Source organism: Aethalodelphis obliquidens, unplaced genomic scaffold, assembly GCF_003676395.1.
Source record: "Aethalodelphis obliquidens isolate GAN/ISIS:26980383/991018 unplaced genomic scaffold, ASM367639v1 scaffold6, whole genome shotgun sequence".
Classification (NCBI taxonomy): Eukaryota; Metazoa; Chordata; class Mammalia; order Artiodactyla; family Delphinidae; genus Aethalodelphis; species Aethalodelphis obliquidens.
In genome coordinates, this window is record NW_020837950.1 from 33,921,908 (window position 1) to 33,948,859 (window position 26,952).

Sequence of the window (26,952 nt, forward strand, 5' to 3'; positions counted from 1 at the left end):
CAAGTAAGTGGCAAAGTCAGTATTTGAACTCATCTTTTTTTTTACTTTCAAGCCAATGCAAGATCTTCCCATCACCTCCATGCTATTTCCTGTTCCTTTTCCCCTGCAACTACCCTGTTATGGTGGCAAAGCTTTGTTCTGCAAGTTTTTCTCACTTTCCCCCAAGGGCGCTTTTCTTCCTTGAACGATTTTTTAAAAAGCCAAATAAAAAGGGACAGTGAGTCTCTAAATGTACCATCATTGCTTTTGTTCAGTACAATAGACTTTATATTGCTTTGTCCAGTCCCTATGAAGTGGGACATAAGAGGTTTGTTTCCAAGAAATTAGCATGGTATTTTTCTCTTTTTTTGCTCCTGACATAATTTTAGCTTGGGGATAAACAGTGTTATTTTCATTCCCTCCATTTGAGCCCACATCGAACATTTTCTATTAAAATTTAAATAAGCCACTTCAGAGACAGATGAAGATGTGAGGCTAAAATGAGCTGATTCACTAGAATTTGTTCCTGAGAATATAACTTATTTTCTCTTACAGCTTATGCAACTGTTTCATAATAGAAATTTTAAGTGGGCCAGCATTGTGGCGTTATAGTCATTTCCTTCAACTTTTCCACTCAGAATAGCCAACTGCAAAGGGGAAATGAGGGACATAAACTCTCTCATCCCCTACCCCATAGAGACCCAATTATTATTCTAGGAAATTGCTGGAAGCTGAAATTTTTGTGAAGATACACTGGATTCTCTTTTTGTGATCCTCAATCTGTGCACATAGCAACAAAATCTTTGCTGCTGGCTGATTGCCGAAATTTCTCTCTTTTTTCTTTTATTGAAGTTGGAGACGGAGCTTACCAAGGTGGAGATGTAGGTGTGGGGTGGGGTGGGCGGTGCTGAGAGAAGATGGGAGTGGGACCAGAGAGCAGGGTGGGTGCTGAGGTGAACAAAGGCAAGGTTGAAAAATGATTGGTGAACAAAGACCCAAAGTGCCAAGAGGAGATGCTAGATAGCCTCTAAATCAGAGGTCTCAAGTCAGGGTACAGAGGTCAGAATTCAAGACCAAGTAGGTAAGACAAGTATAAGCAAAGTGCTGGAGGAGTGGAGTAGTGTGGGAGTCATTCTGAGTGATTAAGAGAAGAGCATTAACCAAGCTATGTTTCTTATCAATCGGTGTTCTAAGAGAAAATGGTTCTTTTGTTGAGTAATTTTGAAAACATGTAACTTGATTCTTAGAGAGCCATATTAATAGGAATAATAATAAACATAATAATAATGATAAAAATAATGATAGTGATAAAAATGATATATAGATGATTGCTGACCACCATTCACCAATACCTCTTCTTTCTCCACTGCTGGGCATACTGAATGAATGACTCTCCCCTACTATTGTTAGGCGAGGACACATGACTTGCTTGGTCAATGAAATGTGAGTGGAAGTGACATGTGTAATTGCTAGCATTCACCTCTTCAGTTTGCTTTTCTCCCTGCTTCTATGACTGTGGCATTCCCTAAATGATGATGACCCCCACCCAACTCCAACACCAACATGGGATGGACATATAGGATAAACAAGAAGTAACTTTTTGCTGTTCTATGCCACTGAAATTTTGTGTTTGTTCATTATAGAAGTGTAACCTGCCTTATCCCGACTGATAAAATAGCTAACATTTAATGAGAACTTACTATGTGCCGGATACCATTTACAGTATTTCACATGTATTAACACATTAGTATATTATTAGTGGATCTGGTATGTCTAGAGGTAAATAAATACAGAAGTAAAGAAACCTGTATAATGTTCACCAAGTGTATAGAACAATAGAATTCCCTCATTTCTACTTTCCTTATTTGGGGTGCAGAACACCTATTTGATGCCTTGTGGAAGATAACCAAAACCCCAGGAAAAGATAAAATTCCTCACCTATTAAATAGGTAGGGGAGCAAATAAGACTAAGAGCAAGAATTAAGTTAGTATGATCTTGGAAAAGTGAGGCTCTTGTGGCTAATGCATCCAGGCCAGTAGTGCTATATTAGTCATAGTAATATGACTAAAACGGTCATGTGATGGAGAATGTATCACAAACATGACAGGCGTGATGGCTAATTTTAGGTGTCAACTTGACTGGACCATGGGGTGCCCAGGTTAAACATTATTTCTGGGTGTGTCTGTGAGAGTGTTTCTTCATGACATTAGCATTTAAATTGGTGGACTCAGTAAAGCAGGTTGTCCTCCCCTATGTAGGTGGGCATCATCCAATCCACTGAGGACTTAAATAGAACAAAATGCAGAGGAGGGAGGAATCTGCCCCTTTTGGCCTCCTGCATGCCTACTTGAGCTGGGACATTGGTCTTCTCTTGTCTTTGGGCTGAGATTTATACCATCAACTCCTCTGGTTCTTGGGTCTTTGGACTCAGACTGGAATTACACTACCAGATGTTGTGGGTCTCCAGCTTGTAGACATTAGATCTGGGGACTTCTCAGCTTCCATAATTACGTGCACCAATTCCTCATAATAAATAGCTTCTCATGTATATAAATCCAGTTGGTTCTGTTTCTCTGGAGAACACCGGCTAATACACTGGGTGACTATGGTGCTATTCTTAAAGTAGCCTGAGTAGTCTTTGGGGGTAGGTGGCCAAAGAGACAGTATGACCTTAAGACTGGATGTAGGAGCTGCATGGAAAGGACTCAGGACTCGGTGCCTATTGTTTCTGCTGCTTGAAACACTCTTCTACCAGATCTTTGCATGCCTGGCTCCTCCTCTTCATTCGAGCCTTGCCCCAAATATCATCTCTTCAGAGGGGACTTCGCAGACCTCTCAACTTTGCAGGCCCGAGTCACTTTCTATCACATCACTCTGTTTTACTTACACCCCAGTTCTCATCACTTTCTGATACTTTTCTTGTTAATTTATTTGTTCATCATTTGTCTCCCCTTAATAAAATGTAAGTGCCATGGGAACAGAGAGCTTGTAATGCTCAGTAAGGAACTCCCAGTGTCCAGCACAGTATCTTACACCTGATAGAAACTCAATAACATTTCAGAATGATCAACTGAATGAATGAATTATTGAATGAATAACAGGTACAAAGGAAACTAATGGAGCTTATTACAGTGAAAAATGCATAAAATGGACAGAAAGAAACCCTAGGCTGTCAGCATTCTACCAACAGCAGTGGACAGAAGTGGGAAAGCACTCAGTGCAAGTCTATAATGTGGACCAGTGCGGGACCACAAGTCAGGGTTGTCGTGTTGCCTGATTACAGAGGATACCCTTCATACCTAACTCCACTAAGGCTGGGTTTGTGGCACCTATTGGGTGCTTCTGGAGCTTCCATAGGTTAACTCTAGCAAAGCATCTACAATTAAGGATGTGATTATTTAACTTACCTACCTCAATAACTAGCCACATGTTCCTAGAAAGCCTATGTCTTATACATGACAGTGTCCAGCCTGTAGAGAGAATATTTAACAAAAATTTGTAGAATGGATACATGAATGAATAATTTTATAGACAATCCCTTTATCACCTCAACCCAATTGTTGGCTGTCATGTTAATACTTATCACCTGAGCTTGAGCCTACCCCAGGACTTTGGGTCCAGAATGGCAAATAGATTTCATCTTGTGTGCCAAATGACTACTATTAATTGCTACTTAAAGGCTTGTGAAGAGATAGATCTCAAGACTAGTTCTAGTGTCAAATGGATACGGGTACCATGATTAATTAATAAGGTCTACACCAAGCAAGGGACAGAGGAGTGGCCTGAGTTCCACGTATTTTCTAACCCAAACTTGTGGATTCCTCATTAGTGAAGAGTGACTGCACCTGACTCAATCTTACCCAAACCTCTTTGCAGTCAGTATTCCAACCAAATGCATAAATCACACTTTGTGTTTGAGTTTTAAACTCTCCTCCCTGAATTCTTTTCATTATGAAGGGGTATTGAAAATTGTAAACCATGAGGACAGCATCTGTGCAGAAGAAAGTGGCATAGGGAAAAATGAGAGATGGAAAAGGAAGAAAGGAGGGGAGAGTGCATGCAAAGAGGGAAGAAAGTAGGGAGGGGAAGTGGAAAAAGAGAACACTTGAATGTTTATAAACTGGAAAAGACACAACAGATGAGCGGCAGGGCAGGGAGGATAGGTTAAGAGAATGACTAAAGAAAAAGTAGAATGGAAGTCTTTTCTTGGGTGATAACTGCACACATGAAAATTTAAAATAGGCCTAATAATGCCTGACCCCTCTGAAATCTGAGGGCCAAATCAGATGCTCACTTGAGATTTCATCAGGTTCATAGGTTAATAAGTCTTTGTGTTAATTTTTCTTTTTCTCACTTCTTTTCTTATGTTTCCTCTCTTTTTCTAATCTTTCCTCTTATTTCTTCTCTCCATTCCTTTCCACATCTTTCTTTCCCTCCCTCCCTTCCTTCTTTCCTTCCTTCCTTCTTTCTTCCTCCCTCTCTCTTTGCCTCTCTACCTCCCTTCCATCCTTTCTTCATTCCTCCCTTCCTTCTTTTTAAATTTTCTTCCTTCTGCATTCATCCATAGTATGAGAATACTGTGCTAGTGCTGAAAATAATATAGACAAATGAGAGACCCATTTCTTGACCTCCACTAGTTCTTGATTCCGTTGGGAGGACAAGATTAGAAGCATTAGCGTAAAGCTTAAGTGTCTTTGGGTCTAACAAGACATGGATTGTAATCGAGCTCTGCCACTGGCTGCCTTGTGACTTTACCTCCAAGAGCCTTATAGTTTCTTCATCTATAGACTAGAGATGATAATAACACCTTCTCTGTGGGATAGTTGCGAGAAATGTATGAGATACTGTTATATATAAAATCTTTTTTTAACATCTTTATTGGAGTATAATTGCTTTACAATGGTGTGTTAGTTTCTGCTTTATAACAAAGTGAGTCAGCTATACATATACATATATCCCCGTATCTCCTCCCTCTTGCATCTGCCTCCCACCCTCCCTATCCCAACACTCTATGTGGTCACAAAGCACCAAGCTGATCTCCCTGTGCTATGTGACTGCTTTGTATATAAAATCTTAATGAGTAAATATCAGTTATATTATTAAATATTAGTGTATAATGAAACCTTCTGGATCTTCATTAATAGAATGAGATGTTTCATCTTCTGTCTCCCCTGAATGCTCAGCTCATCCTCTTTACCTCTGCTACAATTTCACATTTAACCTTGCCTCCTCTTTTCCTGTATTTGCACATGTGTTTGTTATATTCCCCTTAAATGAGATGGTGTTTCATAATCAGGTATTAATTAGGATACCCTTAGCTATAAAGTAAGATAGTATCCAAATGAAAGTAGCTTAAACATTGATAAAGTTCTATTATCTAACCTAAAGAGGGGTTGGAAGGTAGGAGGTTTCAGGTTATTTAATCCAATGTAGCAAGGTGTCAACAGGTACGAGGATGTTCCCATCACTCCTCTTTGTCATCTGCAGCCTGTTGTCATTCATCCAAGTTGTGTGCCCTCATGTTATCAAGATGGCTGCTGTAATGCCAGCTCTTACATTCTCACACAAGTTGTCAAGAAGAAAACAAGTTTCTACTTACCTATCTCTTTTCATCAGCGAGGAAAATCTTTTACAGTACACCCCAATGGACTCCCCTTTGTGCCTCATTGGCCAAGGTTGTATCACATCATCATGCCTAAATCAAGCCCTGTCAAAAGGAATAGAATTGCCTTTATTGGCTTGGACTGATCAATATTCATTTCTTGGGTCTAACCTGGAGCCATTTTCCTTGAAAACATTGGAAGATCAACATGACAAAAATCAAGGATTTTCCATTAAGGAGGAAGGAAGCAGTTAGGGGGTTTGTTATGCAACCAAGAATGTCTTCTGTAATTCACATTTGTATCTCAAATTCCAGAAGACTGCCAATCACTTAGTAGGCCTTTTGAAATGGTTGTGTCAAGAAAATCCCATTCTTTCCTGTACTTCCAACTGCCTACTCAATATCTCCACTTGGATTGCCATCAAACCACCAGAAACTAGGAGAGAGGCATGGCGCAGATTCTTCCTCACAACCCTCGGAAAAATCAACTCTGTGGACACATCGATCTCATACTTCCAACCTCCACAACTGTGAGACAATAAATTTCTGTTGTTTAAGCCACTCAGGTTGTGGTACATCGTTGCAGCAGCCCTAGCACACTTCTAGTACAGTTCTCGTTGCCTACTAGGTAAAATCCCTGTCCTTTATCATCCAGGATCTGGTTCTAGCCTGTTTTCTAGCTTCTTAGACCATTCTGTCCCCTAGAGACAGCCTGTGTAGGATCTAGGCCCTTCTCAGGGTTCTTGGAACATGACTTGAGTGTTACACATATTCCTTCATTTTCTTGCCAAATCACATTCTTTCTTCCAATTGTCATCTTTTCAGAGTGGCCTCTCCAACCTTATCAACCCAGAGGGAGTTCCCTCTCTTCTGTTCTTCCCCCTGCACCTTGTGCAAGACTCCACTGAAGCACATATTTTCCTGGATTACTTTGTCTTTGTTTTATGACCATGTCTCTCTGTCTGGACTGAGAGAATATTCAGAGTGGAAATAGCTTCCTACTCACTTCTTTCCTTCCAGTATTAAGGCCAGGAAGGTGGCTTATGCCCCCCAACAATCCTTGCTGGGATGTTGCTAAGGAATTGAGTATGGCCCAGTAGAAAGTGGGCTGGAGAACTTGGTTTCTATGTTTACTCTGCCTCTAACTTGCTGGTTGACCCTCGGCAAGTTCCTTAACCATTCTGGGCCTCTGCATTCCTATCTGCAACCTCTAAGGATACCTTAACAGTGTCCCCATGGGAAGCTTCACCCAAGGCTATTCTTTTGTCAGATTCTCATGGAAGCCAAACGGAAGTTGTAAGTATTGAGTGAAAGAATTTCAGGCAGACTTAAGTCAAAGGGCAATGTTTCCTAAACAAAGACCTAATCAGCTCTCCCACTTGTACCCATGAAGGTAGCTACTTCTTTTGCTTTCTGGCAAGGCTGACTGCAACCCAAAGCTGCCAGGCCACAGTGGTTGGGAGTGTAGCCATAGTTTAAGTTTTAAAAATGAATGGCCAGTAAGCAGGATGACTGGACTATTTCGGGCCACCCCCTCTTTTGCTGGCAAGGATTTCAGGGGCAGTTAGGAGGAGTCTGCATGAGGAAATGAGGCAACCTCCATCAAGATACCTGCAAAACCTGAACGGGAAGGGGCCCCAGGGTAGAAGGTGGAGCTTCCCACTGCACTCACGCCTCCTCCTTTCTCAGCACTTGTGTCTCTTCTCAGAGCAATAACAGTCTCTGAGACAGAGGATCTCTCCATTGTGGATGAGCTCCAGTTTGCCCATGGAGTCAGGTTTGAACTGCTAGTGAGCTTGACTGTATGATAGAAAAAGAGGAAAATCTTCACTTCTGCAATGGTGCCAAGTTGTGTTGGTTACCGATAAGTTTTCACAAGGGAGATTCTTGGCTGGTTTTGCCCTTAGTGAAAGCTCCCTTCACTTCAACACTATTCTTTGAGAGATCCATATCTTGACAGCCTGGAGCCCTCCCAGAAAATGTTCCCGTGACTTGAGTAACTAAACCCAGCTCTATGTGTGAGTATAATATAGATACATTTTTCTTCCCTCCTGGTATATTTTGTTTAATATGTGATTCATAGCTTATTAGCTTGTGCAAATCACTTGGCCTCCATGATTCATAGTGGTCGTGCTGTAAAATGGGTATAAGGATACTTATTACCTCTTACATTTTACTTCCAACAAAGCCATTCATTTATCTCACCTAAAGTCTTTGACTCAATGAGGTTAGCTCTAGTTTTAAGCTCTACAATTTGTTGAAGTAAAATGTAACTTTAATGTAGTTTTGCAAAAGAACACTTACTTAGTTGATTGGTGGGGAGAAAACCCTGTTAAACTGTGCATTGTCATAGGTCTGATAGTGACAGCCTTTAGTCCTTTGAAGGCTCGGTTCAAATAATAACTCTAGTAACATTTCTTTCTAGGTTGTACTACACTTTTTTCCCTTTCTATTTGCAGTTTTATTTTTCCCCAAAATAACCAGGAAAGTTGATACTATCACTCCCATCTACCAGAGAAGACTATTGATACTTGGGGGAGAATAAACAATGGTCCCAGGTCACCCAGCAGCAAGAAGCAGAGTTAATACCTAGAACTAGGTCTTCTGTCTCCACATCCAATGCTCTTTCCACTACAGAGATGATTACACTAGCCATGTCTTGGAGTTGTTTAATGCTTTATCTCAGCATCAGTCAAAAACATATTAAGTGCCTGCTATGAGCCAGGCTCTTTGATAAAAGCCTGATAACTCTCAATCCCTGTGCTAAAGAAGCTCACAGTTGAATAGTCAAGATAAGATTCCTGCAGAAATAGCCCTAATACAAAGCAGAATGTAAATAGTTTAGGAATTAGAAAGTCTTCAGATCATGGGGACCACTGAATGTCTAGCTAAGGAGTTTGGAATTTATTGGTAGGCCATGAGGAGCCACTGAAAGTTCTTTGTTGAGTGTCCTGTGTTCAATAAGGTCTTCTTAAACAAAAGAAAGCAAAATGAAACATGGGAAGAGTTTAGAGCAAGGGTTTGCATCTTTACCACTCTCCACTGGAGGAAAACAAGCAAGATGCGGTGGCTGTTCAAGTCACAGTGTGGGAACGAACAGGGACTTGGACCAACCATCCTTCTCCATGCCCTTTTCTTAATTTCTATTGTGCAGACATGGTAGAGATTGACTGGACAGGAAGACAGGAGCTGGTGGGCCATAGGGGCTGCCCTAGCTTTCATCTCCTTCTTCTCTAGGACATTGCATACAAGTCTGTTGGCTCTTAGAGGCTATTTTAGTCATGTCACTTTTTTACCTGGCCCTTTGAGAGAGGACTTAACCATGTGACTTACTTTGGCCAATAAGAGGTCAGGAGACCTGACACAGTAGTGTTTTGAAATGACCTTGCATTCTGGGCTTTGCTGTCTTATGCCTCTGTCATCACACATGAGCACGTTCAGGCTAGCTCAGAGTGAGACAACACTGCAAACTTCATGCAGAGAGAATGGGGACAGGGTGGGGGGAGAACTGGGGAGAATATTATGATTTAACAGCATCTGTCTATTGCCATACTCACGCTACACGTAACACCATGCTGTTTCTCTGCAGTATCTATGCTGGATCCCATTCATGTCATCTGGGTATACGTGTGTGAGTTGATCAACCCCCTGATCCGAGGGGTACCCCTTCTTTAAGTGCAGCCCAAGTATCATCTCTTTCAGGAAATACTAAACACTTCTAAATCCTACTAATGGTTCTCTTCTCTGGGCACCTAGAGCAAGTAAAAATGAGGACTCTGAATACACTGAATGAATATACTGTCTTTTGATGTACTGTCTTATTTGAATGTCTCCTTCAAGCAAATATGCAGCAGACAGGATTCTAGGGAAGAGGCAGAGAGAGACTGTGTGGGAGCCCCAGTTAGCCAGAAGGTTGAGAGATACCACCCCAGACATCTGGAGCCTCTCCAAATGTGCTTCCTTAAGAACTCGAGGAAAAGGTCTTATCCGGGCAGGAAACGTGGAGTTCAGGCCCCAGACCCTCATCCACAGGGAAGAGGATGAAAGATGCAATTGTGGGTAGGTATTTGGTGTGACAGGGAACTTAAATTTGTGGGCAACCAGGGCAAGATATCATTGTCAAAAACATTAATAATACATAACAGCTCTCCTTTACTGAGCACCTACTTTGTGCCTTCCAGGTTGATGCTATCACTCCTATTTAACATATGAAAAAACTGAGACTTAGAAAAAAGAAATGATTTACCTAAAATCAAACAGCTGGTAAGCAGAAGAAACACAGTTCAAACCCAAGCCTGCTTAACCCAGAGCTAGCACTTTCTGCTCTGCCACTTCCAAGATGTATTAGTGCCATTGTGATTTTCAGCTGTAAAACTACCTCATCTAAGTAGGTCAGGCCCTCCCCAGTGGGACCACACCACCAGGTGGGGTTTGGTGGGAAAGGCAGCTGTGAAGAAGGGTCCTTGGATAACTTACCTGTAATCCCACGGACAGATGTGTACCTGGTTCCTCATGTCCCACCATCTATGAGTCCCACATGTCCCAGCTGGCCATAGCATTGGCTGGTGGAACACAGTGGTACTTGCTGGGGAGGAAGGAGTCCAAATTCTAGCTCTGGCTCTGCTGTGTGACTCTAGGTGTGTCACAAACCTGCCTCGATTAGAGTTACTTTAACTATAAAATGAGGGACTTGAGTAACGTTCAATTCAACATTCAACTTTTTGGGTCCCACTTGTGCTAGTAGATGGATCAGAGTGAAGAGAGATACAGAGAGGGGTCAATCCCTGCCTCCAAAGAGCACATGGTCCACTGGGGGCAAGAACACATGCCCAGGTTCCTCTGACAAAGCTCAGACAGTAGTGAGAGCTGGGCAAGGTGTAGCCATACTCTGGGGGCAACAAAGAGGGAGAGACCTGTAGGGAGGGCTGAGGGAAGGTTACACCGGAAGTTGACAGACAGGAGAAGCTTCAGGAATGAGTGGAGTTTTTAAGAGGTCTCATTTCATCTAAGTATCTTCAGAGTCTGTCAAAATGCTCAGCAAATTGTAGGTCTCAATGTCTGCTTGTTGACTGTAAATGAAGAAATGAGGGAGAATAAATGAATGGCTATTTTAGCCACAGAAATGCTATATTCCATTGTTTATAGGCTCAACAAGGCAGCAGGAAAAATAATTACATTGTGTTTTATATTTTGTAATCTAGCCAAGAAGTCTGACATACATGGGAACACATTGCACTCTTTTTTCTTTTGGGTTTAAGAATATTGTTTTTTATAAACATTTTGTAATGTGGGGGAAATTATAAAAGTGTGACTAATCTTATCATCCAAAGATGGTCAGTTTTAACACTTTGTTATATATTCTTCCAATCCTTTCCCTGTGCTTACACACACACCCACACCCACACATACTCTAACACTAGTTTTTTTACCTTACATAGAGTGAAAATGTGCTCAGACAAGAAACAAAATGAAAGAATGTAGTTCCAATAGTCCATTTGACATTTTATATGAAAATTAAGCCTATGGTAAAACAAAAGAAAGGCAAAATATGGCATCTTAGGCTATAGATGTTCCAAATATGAAAAATATTTCTTTTTTTCCAAGTATAACCTTTCTTTTTTCTGCAAAGTGATGATATTAATGGTAATGATAATAATTATCATTCATTAACCCCCCACCATATACCAGGTGGTGTACAAAGTACTTCACACATATTAACCGTTTTTATATCACCACGACTTTGCAAGTTGGAAAATTTAAAAGAGAAGGTTTAGAAATTTGCCAAGTCTACTCAACTGGGAACCCAGGCTTGTCCATCTCAAAGCCAAGGGCTCACTCTAAGGATGTCAGAAGTGCTGTTCCAGATGTCTCCACACAGGACTGAGAACCAGACTTCCAAATGTCATAGGATCACATGACTTTAAAGGGCTTCTGATGATGTGACTTTGTGTTGTAGAGGTTATAATGGAGCTGACAGTGGGCTGCTCCAGCCAGACGTTGGATGCGGTGTCTGTTAAAGTCCCTGGACTTACCTCTCTGACATCACTGACTATCTGAGTTGCAAAGAGTGTCTTAGCCATCTGCATTGATGCCCCTGCCAATAGCCTGCATCACTTGCCAGCCACGTGAGTGAATCAACATGGACCTGCAACCCAGGCAAGACTTTAGATTGGCACAGGTCAACTGTCAACAGACTGCAACCACATGAGAAGCCCAGTGAGAGAACCAACCAGTTGAGCCCACTCAACCCACTGGACCATGAAAGATCATAATATTCTTTTATTTGGGGGATGCTTTGTTACATAGCAATAGATAATCATAACAGTGACATTGAGTTGGGTTGAATTTCAGACTTAAAGGATTTTTTCCAGGAAATTTTTCTCCAGTAAGTGGATTTTTGGCTTTAAAATTTAAATTCATATGTGGGAAACATTGTTTTTGACTATTATGTAACTGGTCACCTGCATTAAATGTTGGCAGTGAGGGTTTCTTCTGTGTCTATATTGGCAAAAGGCTCTGTATAGATAGATATTTCATTAGATTAAGGTTTGGCAAAACCATTAGTGTATTTAAAAAAGGGAAAAACATGGTGTCCAGAGCCAAAATACTTACAAAAATTCTTGAAAAAAAACCATGAAAAAACATTTAGAAATATTGTGAATAAATTAGGTTACTTAGTAACATGCAATACAGGGTTTTCACAGGCAAATCATATTGGTCTATTTGAATTCTCTTGTACGATAACATTCTGGGCCAGTAGATTGGGAGGAAATAGACTTGCAGTCCTGAACAAATTTGTACTTGTTCATGATATATTTTTCTTTCATATGGCCATGGATTAAGTAGCCTAATGTCTTAATTAAGGTTTGTATGGATATTCTTTGCTGAGATTCTGTGAATTCCTTTTATATTTTTTCAGGTTCTGATAATAATTTGCTGACTTTATGAAGACATTTGCAAGTTTAAATTTTGATGATGTGGAATATTTTCAACAATATTGGGGAATTATTTGTCTTCAAAGGCTATTAGAATCCTTTCTTGAACCTCTTAGCCTAGAGCTCTGTGTGTTTATTTGTGTGTGTGTGTGTGTGCGTTTGTATGTGTGTGTGTGTGTGTGTGTGTGTGAGAGAGAGAGAGAGAGAGAGAGAGAGTGAGAGAGAGAGAAAGAGAGAGAGAGAGAGATTTGGGGGGTGGGGAGTCAATGGTGACTTCTGGAATTCTGAATTGCACAATTGTTTGGATAGTGGTGCTGTTGCTTAAGATAGGGAGCTCTGGAAGAAGGCCTGGATTGGGTGAAAATCTCATGGATTTCAATTTTGAGAAACGTTGATTTTTCGGGTTTTGGCTGGGGAGGGGGCTAAGGGTGGCAAGGTACTTGATGAGAAAACTTGTGTAGAAGCTGTGTTTAAATATTGTATGAGTTTACTAGACTGCTGTAACAAAGTACCACAAACTGAGTGGTTTAAACAACAGAAGTTTATTATCTCACATTTCTAGAGGGTAGAAGTTTAAAATCAAGGTATTGGCAGGGTTGGTTCATTCTGAGAGCTCTGAGGGAAAACTTCAGTCCCTTCTCCTAGCTTCTGGTAGCTCTTTGGCTTGTGGTATCATAACTTCAGTCTTCCCACATCATTCTCCCTGTATGTGTATCTATTTTCAAATTTCCCCTTCTTATGAGGACACCAGTTATATTGGACTAGAGCCCATTCTAATAACCTCATTTTAATTTTATTACCTCTGTGAAGACCCTATCTCCAAATGAACTCAAGTACTGGGGTTTGGAACTCCAACATATGAGTTTGGGGGGAGGATCATAGTTCAACACATAATAAATATCAAGCGTGCTGTTCTAACTTAGATTTTGTTTATTTGGGGGTAGCTTATAGGGTGGGGCTAATGAAGATTTAGTGAAAAAATGTACTCTCCCCTCGACCATTCCTTGTTGCTGCCACTAATTTGTTACACATATGAGTTTGAGGTGACTTCAAGATATTCAAAAGCATATGTTATGCTAAGTAAAAAAAGTCAGTCACATAAGATCACATATTGTATGACTCCATTTACATGAAATGATCCAAATGAGGAAATTCATAGAGACAAATTAGTGATTGCCCAGGACTGGGGCTGGGAGTAGGATGTGGACTCTCTGCTAATGGGCATAGGTCTTATTTTTGGAGAGGATGAAAATGTCCTAAAATTTGAAAATGGTGATTGTCACACAACTTTGTGAATATCCTAAAAGCCATTAGATTGTAACTTTAAATGGGTAAGTTGTATGGTTTGTGAATCATATCTCAATGAAGCTATTAAAAATAAAAGCAGGGCTTCCCTGGTAGAGCAGTGGTTGAGAGTCTGCCTGCCGATGCAGGGGATGCGGGTTCGTGCCCCGGTCTGGGAAGATCCCACGTGCCGCGGAGCGGCTGGGCCCATGAGCCATGGCCGCTGAGCCTGTGCGACCGGAGCCTGTGCTCCGCAACGGGAGAGGCCACAACAGTGAGAGGCCCGCGTACTGCAAAAAAATAAATAAATAAATAAATAAATAAAATAAAAGCAAGTGTTAAGTCAGCAGTTGGATATAAGGGTGTTTGAGTGAATTTTAAAGTCCATTCCACTCATGAGATTCTAAGATCTGCATTTTTTTCATCTCTCTGGATTTCTTTTTTTTTATTTGTAAAATGAGACTAGAGTCTATGTTGTAGACGATCTCCCCTTCGATTCAACTAAAGCATCACCTGATATCCTTTTTGTACCTTACAGAGCAGACTAGCTTAGAGCCTGGGTTTTGAGAGCAACAGATCTGAATTCGAATCCAGCTCTTCTACTTACTAGCTCTGCAGCTTTGGGCAAATTATTGTACCTCTCTGAAGCTTAATCTCCAAATCAGGATATGGAATGGGAATAACAACAATTCTTTCCTCATGGGGTTATTGAGAGCATTTAATGTGCTACTATTCTAAAGGGCTTAGCAAGCATCTGGCACATGGTAAATCCCTGAAAGGCAGTAGCTATTTTTATTGTCAACATTAACTTCCTAGGGTCAAGACTAATGACTCTACCTCACCAAAATGAGCCAGATGATTCTTTTTCCACAGGTGTTGAATTGTCCTCTTGCCTTCGATGCTCTATCAGTTCTACATCCTACGCAGTTTTAAATTCTTGAATAATTTGATACAGCTGCACCTGTGTTAGTCCAGCACATATTTTTCCTCACACTCCTCCTGCAGTCTGGTAAGATCTTTATGTTATCAAATAATCAGCTTGCCTCTGTTTTTAAGAGGCACCAAATGTCGTGTAGAATGAGACAAATTTGTGATCATTAATAGCAATCTGATGGATGCAAATACATCTCTCATACTTATTGAGCATCTACTTTGTTCAAAACCATATGCCAAGCACAGAGAGGAGAGCAAAAAGAGCAATATAAGGATGCTGTTCTCACAAGTCCCATGGTTTAGCGGGGAAGATACTCCCATGTGTCCATTCTGTCATGCATCAAATATTTTCCGAGCTTACGAGGAGGATGGAAATATATGTAATGCAATGCATGATGTTGAGCCCTATAATAGATTTGTGAACGCAGTGCTGAGGACTCTCAGAGAAGGGAGGGATTAATGCAACGTGGAGATGCCATGCCTGCCAGATGGTGCAGTGACAGAGGGACACTCTCGACTAAAACTGGGAAACACATTACTGTTCTGTAAACAGGTCATGCCCTTTCATGACCTGCATTTCTGATTCGGAGACCAGGGCAGGCTTCACGTCTAGGTAAAGCTGCTTCTGAAATGACGAGTAGAATTTGGATATTTAGTGAAGGGACTAGGGAGGGTCATCACAGGGAAGCAAATTGGGGTTGGGTTATGAAAGCCCTAATGCTAACAGAAGACAATAAATAACTCTTAAAGGGAATGACAAGCCCAGAATTATGCACATGAATCAGTGTGTGTGTGTGCATGTGAGTTTGTGCACATGCGTGCACTGAAAATATAACACACTGGATGCTTTTTTCCTACTTCTTACCTGGTGTTTTCAACCCCAAATTTTATATGTGTTGATCAAGAAATTTTTGGGGGGGGAGGGTGGGTAAGTATTTGAGCAAAAACAGACAACATGTAGTTTAGAAAGCAAGCTTACCGCTGTCTCTCAGCAACTGAGACTTTGTCAATAAGGTTAATTACATCTATCACTCATTCTAAAATGACCTTTATGATTTTTCCTCCTAATAACATTCTCTCCATATGGGCTCACGTTTGGGTAGCTGAAGATTGGTGATGTCAGCCCTGAATTTCACCATCTGACAATCAGAGCTCTGGAACTACAGGTTAGACTCTCAAGCTTTCCTGTGGCCCTGCCTCCCAACTTACATGCCTGAACTGAATTGGTGAACCATCCTCTGCTATGAGGATGCAGAAAAGCATACTGCCTATTCACCAAACAATTCTTCACTTCAAAATATTGGGGCAAGATTTATAGAAAAGAGAGTTAGAAGGAGCAAACATTTATTGACATCAGTGAGAGTGCATGGACCTTGGAGTCCAAAGACCCATATTTAAATCCCAGATCTGCCACTTATTTGCTGGGTAACTTGAGCAAATCACTTCCCTGCTCTGGGTCTCAGCTTCCTCCTCCTCTAGAGAATGAGGATGGTAATATTTACCTTACAGGGTTGCTGGATGGTTGAATGAGGTTCTGTATATAAAGCAGTCAATCCAGACCCTAGCTCAAGGTTGGTGGCTATTCTAGAAGTCCCAGGAGAAATGACTGCTGCAGACTATCATCTTCCACAGGTTTTAGAAAGCCAGTGTGTAAAGGGAAACATAAAATAAAATCCACCCTTGAAAATCCCTTAAATCAAAGGTCAGCCTATATGGTTTTATGTAGACGCACAGATTGCTTCTTGTTAGTGGCAAGTGTAAACACAAAACAGGTAAACAAACATATATTTTTACACCAGAATCATATTCATCATAGAACAACATGCGCACCGTATTAGAAGTACATGGAGACAAAGAACAACTGAAAGAGTAGGAATGGGAATTTGTATCCAGGGAGGGCTTCCTGTGTAGTTATGCGCTTGACTCAAAGTTCTGCTGTTACCATCTTGAAAATCTCAATCATTTTTGAACAAGGGGCCTCTCAGCTTTATTTTTCTCTGGGACCCACAAATTATATAGTCAGTCCTGGTCATATCTTTAAATTGTTTCCCTCCACTCCTTTTCACCCCCATTTGGTATAGTTGAATTCATACAAGATAAATGTTTTTAAGATATGTCACTGTAGTGGAATAACTATTATACACAGTACTTTAGTGCATTTTCAAGAGATGGATGTGATTGTCCCCATTGGATAGATGTGTAAGTTGCTCAAGGTCACACATTAGTAAGTGTTCAGATCGGGACTGATATGTCTGTCTACACTTACTACTACATCATGAAGAATGAGGGAAAAAAAAAAGCATGACAAGTAATTCCACTTCAAAAATAACACAGAATCAGTTGCCTAATAAGAGGATGTTTGAACTGGATTGATACGCTGGGCCATGCTGGACCCAGCAACACATCATTTATTTATGCTAAATTTCCCCGGTTATGGCTTGCTTCCTGACATGGAAATCTGTGGGGTTTTACTCATCCTTCTATTCACAGCCCCTAGCACAGTGTTTGGCATGTAGAAGATGCTCACTGCATATTTATTGAGTGAATAATATTCCAGACAAGTTCTTCACTCAGCACTGGCATTCCTTTTATTGAAAATTCATACCTTTGCTACTTCTCTTCTTTGAAGACCTCTCTGACATGAAAATGTTCTTTAGGAACATAATTTCTGATTATATAAACAAAAAGCCACAAGATCATAACAAACAAAAACTTTGATGATGACTCTTTGCATGAAAAAACGTTGCTGGTTGATTATGTATTTAAATGCTGTTGGAATATCCCAGTTACTGTTTTACTGTCCACTAACTGAGAGTGCCTTGAAAAAGGCATTAGGAAAAAGAGCTCCTCCCCCAGGTTGCTATAGATTTTTTAAAAACCACTTTATTTGGATATAATTGACATACAAAAAGCTGTGCATACTTAATGTATATAATTGAATGAGTCTGGAGATAAGTGTACATCCATGAAACTATCACTACTGTAATCCATCCTCTCCAAAGTGTTTCCTACTTCCCTTTTATTTGTTACTTTTTGTGAAAAAAGTGCTTTACATAAGATCTATCCTCTCAGCAAAATGTTAAGTACTGGGCTGGCCAAAAAGTTTGTTCGAGTTTTTCATAAGCTCATACAGAAAACCCCGATTGAACTTTTTGGCCAACCCACTCTATAATACAGCATTGTTAACTACAGATGCTACTTTTTTTTTTTTTTTTTATTTTTGTGGTATGCGGGCCCTCTCACTGTTGTGGCCTCTCCCGTTGCAGAGCACAGGCTCCGGACGCACAGTCCCAGCGGCCATGGCTCACGGGACCAGCCGCTCCGAGGCATGTGGGATCTTCCTGGACCGGGGCAGGAACCCGCGTCCCCTGCATCAGCAGGTGGACTCTCAACCACTGTGCCACCAGGGAAGCCCAACTACAGCTGCTACTTTTAACCCAAGTTAGCAGTGTTCCCCCACCACAGCTGGGAATCAACATACTCCCTCAGTACCATTGTTCCCTCATCCTTTACTCTGCCCATAGTCAACGTATCACGGGGGCCATTGATTTTTCCTCCCACATTTCTCAACACCAGCCTTCCTCATCATGACCCACTACTTCTCCAGCTTGGACCTCACTTTTCTCTTTCCTGAATTGACCCGGGGGCCTCCCACCAAGTCCCTTTGCCTCCTTCCAGCTTGTCACCACGCAGCCGCTGGAGAGGTCTCAGCACCCTCTGGTCTCTCACTGCTTGCAGGGAAAACTGCCACCCTTTGGCATGGCACTGGAGGTCCTCACCACCTAGCTCCAAACTCACTTTCTAGTTGGTTTCCCTGTGTAAACCCACTCTCGTAGCCTCACGCAGGCTGACTCTGGTACAGAGTTTAGTGCTCTGGGAAGATCAACATCTGTGGGAGGGAGGCAGAGAGAGTAGTTAAGCTGTGATGATGCGGGGCCAGCCCCACTGGGAGCACAGGAGCTAAGAAGCTGCCAGAATGGTCCCCTGTTTGTCCAAAATAGCTTGTCTTTGTACCCCCATCTCAGCCAGTGCTCCTGGATCAGGTCACCTTGGGCCAGGTGGCTCTCTGCAGTAGAGGCTACTGCTAAGGAGCTGACAGCAGCGGGTGTCTGTCCTCAGCACAGCCTGCAGCAGGGCAAGGAGTCCTTCCCTCCCAGAAGGAGAATCGGGAGCCCATCTCCACGTCTACCACACTTACCCTCCTTTACCTCCATAGAAGCTTTACTCCTTTTTTGTGGCTTCATGCCTTTGTACTTGTTTCTTCTGTTGGAAATGCCCTTTGCCTACTGCTTTCTCCCTTTGATCTGATACTTTCAGTTTCCCTCTGTGACTGATGTCAATTGCTGACTCCCCTAGAAGCCCCTGCCCACTCTCCCAGGCAGTCAGTCACTATTTCACACGCTCAGTCCATGCACCTTGCTCACATGCACTATGTGATAAGCCCGGACTAGATACCGAAGATCAATGAGACACAGTCCTGACCCCCAACCTACTGTGGAGACTCCGCCTCTTCTGAGCCCCAGTAGTACTTAGCGCTTTCTTGTATTACAGCATCTACCACGTTGCTTATTTATTCACTCACTCCATCATTCACTTGTTCATTCACTGAGTATAAATCAAGTCCTCACCTTCCCTGTGCCTAGCACTCTGCGAAGCACTGGGGATACAATGACCAATTGTCCGGTTTGCTGAGGTATAGAAATTAATCAATGGGTCCTGTAAAGCCGGCGTAATTCTAGCTTGGACAAAGGCTATGAAGTTCATGCAACTATGAGGTTTTACAATAGGGTGTTTGACCTGGTCAGGGAGGTCAGGGGAAGCAACCAGGAGAAGTGATAATTACCAGACAACTTGGAGAAGGGAGAGAGGCTAGAAGGCTTTCAGGTAGAGATTACAGAATGCCCACAGACTCAGGGGCAGAAGAGCAAATGGAGACTCTGAAGATGTGAAAGAGCTTTGATGAGGCTGGAGTTCACAGAGCGAGAGAATAGTAGAGGGTGATGTGATGGCTAATGACCATGTGAAAGTTTACTGATTGTCTTTGGTGCTCAGCGGGAAATCATTAAATGCTGTAAGCAAGGGATTGAAATGATCAGATTAGAGATCTGAAAATATGTGATGGCTGCTGTTTGGAGAACAGATTGGAGACGGGAAAGGACCCCATGGGGACACCATGAGGAGGCCATTTTCAGTTGCCCATGGAGATAAGGGCAGCTTGGAGTAGGGTAGGGGCATGGAGAGAAGGGGCTAGATCTACAGCAATTTAGGAAAAAAAAACAAACTGACAAGCTTGGTGATTGGTTCGTATGTGACTGGGGATTAAGGAAAGGGAGCTGTCAAAGCTGTCCTTTAGATCTCCATTGATCCCTAATCTCTTTGGATTCAGAATCCAATGAAAATTATAGGCAACCCACTGGAGACTCATATATAGACGTGCACATAACACACAGCATTTTGCCTATCACTTCAGAGGGGTGCATAGAATGTCTAAAGTCCACTCCTGAGCCCCAGGTGGGAAAAGAGACTGTATCTTATTCCTTGCCATACCTCTAACTTCTACGCTAGAAATCAGTATAGAATCTGGCACACAGACGTGTTTGTTGAAGCAGTTACTAAAGGTGAGAAAAAATGGAGGGTACTGAGAGGCTCCTGATGGTAAATTCTCTGCCATCTCTGCTGCAATATAGATGTAGGAATTTTAACAGAAGAGCTAAAACTTGTGTGTCTATGAACAACTGCTCATTAGCTTGCAAGGCAGCATGAGGTGGAAAAGTCCACAAATGGACTCAGGAGCCTCCAGGTGGTGGAGAGGAATACATTTTAAAATATTAAGCCTCCAAAGACCCAAGATTTGTCTGCAGCAGATGTCTCTCCATAATGCTTAGTGCGTTGGACTGAAGAATCAAGCCGTCTGGTTTTATTTTACGTGGGGGAGTACATCATTTGGAGATGAAGCCAGTCTGCCTATGGCTGGGTGGATAAGTTAAGTTAATGTCTTGCATCCAGTGATTCATTTTTTACCTTGTGGATGAAGCAGAACTGGTAATTGTGTTCATAGACAGAGATTTAGAACAGAATCATGCCACTGCAGATAAGGCATTTCAGGAGGCCAATAAAGATAAGAGAGAAAAGAAATGCATAGGAGGAAGTTTTAAGAAAGATTTAGTTTCCACATATTAACCTAGGCTGGGTGGGATTGTCCTCTGTGTGCTTTGAGCAGCTGCGAGGGGGAGGGGGGAGGGAGAACCACCATCTGAACTGTGGACTCTTCAGGTGGGCCTTAGCGATCCATCACCTGGTTCAATCCCCATCTAAGCGGGAATTCCCTCTGCACTGCCCTTTGCAGATGGTCTGTGGTTCCTCCTGAAGCTGCCCTAATGAGGCTCCATTGTTGAGTAGCTCTGATATAAAGTCAGGTCCAGACTCTTTAGTCTATACCAGGAATGGCAAATCAGCTTAAATTTGCATAACAGTTCCGATTTCTTGACAGTGCTTGCCTAGAGCTGAAGGATTCCAAGGCTGAATCTGGATTTAAAAAAAAAAAAAAAAAAAAAAAAAAGCAGTAATTGATTATCAATGTCTGTCACAGAGGGAGGAGGATGAGGAATTGTACCTTCGAAACCAAAAATGTTCTGTACTTGTCATCCCTGGGCTACACAGTCTTCAGTTAATTAATTCAACTTCCATTTATTGAGCATCTACTGTGTGCCAGTTGTGGTCCCAGGGCCTGGGGATGTAAATCCAATGGTTAGTTCTCAGTTCTCGTTTTACTTGCCCTCTCCACAAAATTAGACAGAATTGGCCATTTTTTCTTCTTAGCTACATCCCAACCCTCACCCTCATCCCTGCTTTGGCTTCCCTGAAACCACACCTCTCTTTACTCCTAACTCACTGTTGCTCCTCAATTTTCTCCTCTTCTTCTCTATCTTAAAATGTTGCTCATTCCCAAGATTTGGTCCTGCATCTCCTTTTCTTCTCTGTCTCACTCTGGTATCTGGATAAGCACATCCAATCCCATATCTTCAAATGCCATCTATAGGTGAATAAAACTCAAGTTTATGTCTCTAGCCACAAAGGGAAGCCTATATAACCATCTTCTACCTGGTATCTCCACTTAGATATCTAAAATGCACCTCAAACATCACACATTCAAAAAAGAACTCGATTTCCATATTACCTCCATCACCCCCTCAAAATACAACCTCAATCATTTGTCAGTCTTCTCATCTCAGTAAATGGCACTGCTATGCATTCAGTTGTCCTTGCCAATGAGACAGGATTTCTTTCCTTCCCTCACCACCTCTCGTCTAAGACATCAGGTAGTCCTGTCAATTCTACCTCCAAAACTTCTCCCAATCTGCCCAAGTTGCCCTGCCACTTGACCACCATCCTTATCCCAGGTGTCCTCATTCTTTCCTGGAATATGTCAGTAGTTCCTATCTGCTCTCTCTCTTCCATTCTTGTCCCCCTCAGTACACTGTCTACATAAGATGGAGAAGTTTAAAAAACAAATGTTAATGAGATCATGTAAACTGATTGTTTAAAATGTCAAAGAACATCTAAAGTTCTCCGGTTTACTGGGTCAACTTCAGTCTTTGTGTACCTCTTAGACCTCACTGCTCTTGCTTTCTTCTGTCACTCACTAGCCCACTTTCTATTCCTTCAGCAAGCCATGCGTATTTCCTCCTTGGGGACTTCAGATTTTTTGTTTCTTTCTAGACTATTCTTCTCTTTGATCTTTCTGTCGTTGGTTCCTTCTTGTCTTTTAGGTCTTGGCTTCAACTGTACCTGGCAGGATATCTTTATCATCTCTCATCTGGATGACTGTAATCACCTCCCTGCTGGTCTCTCTGCCTTCCTGTCTCCCACTGCCATGCCCTCCTCCATACTCCACAGACTTCAGCCTGGTCCATTCAGCTGGACATGGTCCAGCCCCTTCCCAGTCCTTCAGCCTCATCCTCACTGGATTCCTTGCCTCAGATGTGATGCTCCTCTCCTTTGCTGTATTGCAGAAAGCCTCTAAGCCTTTCACCTGCTATTCCTCCTGCCTAGTATACTTGCTATACTATACTTGTTTCTGGATAACTTCTACTTCTTCTCCAAGACACAGTTTAGGAGAGTGTCACCTTTCCTGGAAATGCTTTTCTGACCCTCCCCTTACCTGAAGTTCATCCTCTGCTTTCTGTACTGGGCTTCTGAAAGCACTTGGGAGCTATTTTGTTATGTTGGTACCTATTTTCTAGTCTCTCTCCTGATGTCCCTTTTGGAAGAAAAGATTATGTACATGTGGGCTTATCTTTATTCCCAGCACCCAGCACAACCCTTTGCATTATAATAAATATTGCCTCAAGCTTTACTTACAGGATTTCCGGAAGGTGGCAGTGGGCTGGCATTCTGCTGGGGTGGATCCTAGCCAGTGTGTTCTACCCAACTCCAGAATTCATGAGCCCTGAGTGAAGGCTGACCTCTGGGGATGGAGTGAATGACATATCTGGAGGAAGAAGTTGCTCAAGTGTGAATTGTGGAGAATCAAGGATGGCTCACTGATTGCCGTTTGGTGATCATGGCACAGCTATGAGTTTTGTATCCTACAACGGCTCAGCTCTTGGTGTTTGACCTGTGGGCTAGGGATACTCTACAGAGTACCAGTAGAAGTTGGAAATACTTGAAAGGACAGGCAAGGTTCAGATCCCCCAGGAATTCTCACGGCGAATAGCCCTGGTGTGGCCGCCTCCTTCCCTGGGCACTGCATCTCACATGCAGTGGAGGATAACTGGCCATGTTTCCATTTAGTGATCCTGCCCACTTGGCTACACCTGACTGAGCCAGGAGTAGACATCCAACCCCACTTGGGCCAATGAGATTCTCCCTCTCCTAGAATTCAAGAATTAAAGTAGAAAAACACAGAATTTGGAAGGTAGTGATACTGACTCAAGCTAATGGCAACATCCTAGAAATAAAAGCTACAAACTCTTTCTGTTGAAATATGTCCATTTCCTTTCCCTTCCTGAGTCAAAACTTCTTGATTCTATGACATAGCCCAGTAACCTTGCAAAGAGGAGGAGTGAGGGGAGGTGGGGTTTGGGATGAGAGAGACTCAGATGCTTTCTGGGGACGGGAGTGGACCAGTCTTCCAGGGATGAAAGATATAATGAGAAAAGAGCCAGGAATGGATCTCAAGCTTGCCATTTCAAGCTGAGCAAGTGCTCTTTTCCGTTAGCAAAGCTGAGGACTTTCAGAAAACCAGAGCTGAAAGCCTTTTAGTGATGAAGACACTATGACCTCGAGTGGAGTCATGACTTACTGAGGCCCCTGCAATCAGGTAATGGTTAGGTCTGGAATGCAGGCCTCTCAGCTCTCAGCCCAGTGCTCTTCCCACCACCTCAGCTGCCCTCAGTCTAAGCTGGGTTCAGCACATCTGTCTACATGGGTTCATTGTGCTCCCCTTCTGTGTCCAACTTGGTGGCTGCAGGTGATTACCTTGGGGTCCAGGAGCACAGGGTTAGCCCTAGCTGTATGGCTACTAGGAAAGTGTGTTTCTGTGTTTATCCAGGGCATCTGCCTACCTAAGTACCCAAGTGACCCATCCCTTAATACTGTGGGGCTGGAAACCATAAAGCAATAATCACATGGCAGGTCACTGACACGAAGGAACACCAGTCATAATAACATGATGTGATGTAAGCGGCATGGGGCAATACTTGTGAGCTGCCTTACTCCCACACACCCTGCCAGCCCTGCAGCATTATAGCATGGCTTTATTCCTGGCCTTACACGTAACCCTTGTTATATTGCTTCCAAATATGGTTGAATGCAATAACTGTACTCTTCTTTTCAGTCAACTCGATGTCTCCAAAGTGGGAGCATATCTCCTCTCTCTGTGCCATGCAGGTTTCCAGGGAGGCCTTTCAATAGCCAGTGCCCCTAGCTAACTTCTACAGTTGGTCTGAAGTCACTGACTTCAAAGTGTGATCTGAAGTTTGCTTGAATCAGAATCTCTTAGTGTGATTGTGAACATGCAGATTATTGGGCCTCTCACAGACCTACTGAATCATAATCTCTGCATTATTAACAGATTCCCCAGATGATGAAGGCTGCTATTCTCAAAAGTTCATTGGGGTTGGAAAAAGTGATGAGTTTAGGCTGGGGAGATAGTGGTTTCCTGCCCCTGCTGCAGCACTTCCTAGCTGGGTAATTTTTGGCATGTAACTCACCTTCTTTGAGCATCACTTGAAGGGAAGGAATATGTCTTATTTATATTTCCCGATATTCAGTAACTAGAGCACAGGTGGTCCTTAAATAGTGTAAAATGAATGAATGCACGCACGAGCGAAGATATTTCCCCACATTGCACCTATTGAATGAGATAACTCAGGGAAAATACCTGAGCAATGTCCTACACACAGTGGGTCCTCATCAAGGGCAGTTCTCTTCCATTGCCCTTAGGAAGGTGGCTTGTCATCTCTGGGTAACTTGAGTAGGGACACCACAGAAGAGTGGAGGAGATGTTATGTGCTCAGAGACCTTGCTGAGACCCAGAGGTAATAGATGCTTCTAGAATATAAATCCTTTCTTATTTTGCTCTCTGGTGTCCTCTGTCCATTTTCCTGGGAGTGGCCAAACTCACGATGGTCAGCCAAGACCAATCACAGAAGAGAGGGATATGGTTGCCATTGTGCTACCCTGGGGCTTAAAAGGCCACCTGATGGATGCTAGGTCTGTGTCAAGAGGCAGAAGAGCATCATGGCTGTGACCAGCAGCTAAGGGTAGGGGGTCTGTAGAGGATTACACTGGGGATTTGAGGTCCTGGATATGAATAAATGAATTGTGGTCTTAACCATTGGTTGATACCTAGTGATACCATTGGGAAAAATAGTGATTTCTCCTAGACTCAATGTTTTTATCTGTGAAAGGGTCATAAAATATCTCCCTTATCTACTCCCAGCATTCTTATGAGAATCAAATGAGGTAATGAGGATATGGCTACTGTCTTTCTATATAAACCATATTGTGATGCTTTCTGCTGAAAGTGTGGTCCCCAGACCAGCAGTGTTGGCTTCATTCAGTAGCTTGTCAGAAATGCAGAATCTCAGGCTCCATCCCAAACTTACTGAATCAGAATCTCATTTTAACATCACCTCCAGGTGATTTCAAATACACATTAAAGTTTGAGAAGCAAAGACTATACAATTATAAGAAATTTTTAGTTCTCTACTTTTTTTAGAGAGCTCTTCCAGAGAAAGGGAATATGTCTTATCTCAGTTTAGTACTGAGAATATAATTGACCCTTAACTAGAGTTGACTGAATGAATGACTGACTGACTGAATGAATGAATGAAGATCTTGCTCTCACCCACTACTCAGAGCTCTTTACCTATTATTTCTTCTGTTCTAATAGCAGGACATGTACGAGGTGACTGCAGCTGCCTCACAGCCAGCTGATGCCAAACACAGATGCAGACATTTAGTATGTGATTAAGGACAGAGTAATCCATTTAATGTGAGTTGTGGGAGATATTTGGCAAGAACTAAGGGACAGAGGTTAGATTTTAAAGAGTTTCCAAAGATAATGTCTTTCCCAATTATTTAAAGCCCTCGGAAAGTTGGATCACACCCACACAGAAATAAGCCTTCTTAAGACAGAATTTTCGAAATAGGGCTCTTATTCACTTTGGCAGCAGAATCTTGACTCAAGGTCTGTTCAGGTGTTTATGTAACATTCCATGGAGGGGCTGTCCAGCTTTGTTGAGCTGAAACTAGCTGAACTTACCATCTATCGGGGAGAAATGCTTTTGTTTACCACATCTTACTACCCTCTAAACTAATTAAAGAATTAATCTATCCCATCATTCAACAAATACTACAATGCTTGGCTTGGGGTTACCATAGTGAACATGCTAGCAATCCCTGTTTCTATCAAGTAACTGCCGGGTGTGAGGACAGACTATGAATCAAGCACTCACAGCGAGGTTTGAGGAAGTTCAGACTGAAATGGGAGAGCATGGCAGGCCAACTTAGCTTAGTAAGGGTAGAGGTTATGGAGAGACACTTCCTGCAGGAAGTGACCTTTAGGCTGACACCTGGAGGATGTGTAGGAGTTAGGCAATTGGGACAGGAAGGAGGAAATGAAGCTGGTACACAGAAGAGCATGGGGTGAGCCCTAGACACAAGAGAGAATATGCTCTAGCAAAGGAGGTGAAGCAGTAAATGCTTGGATA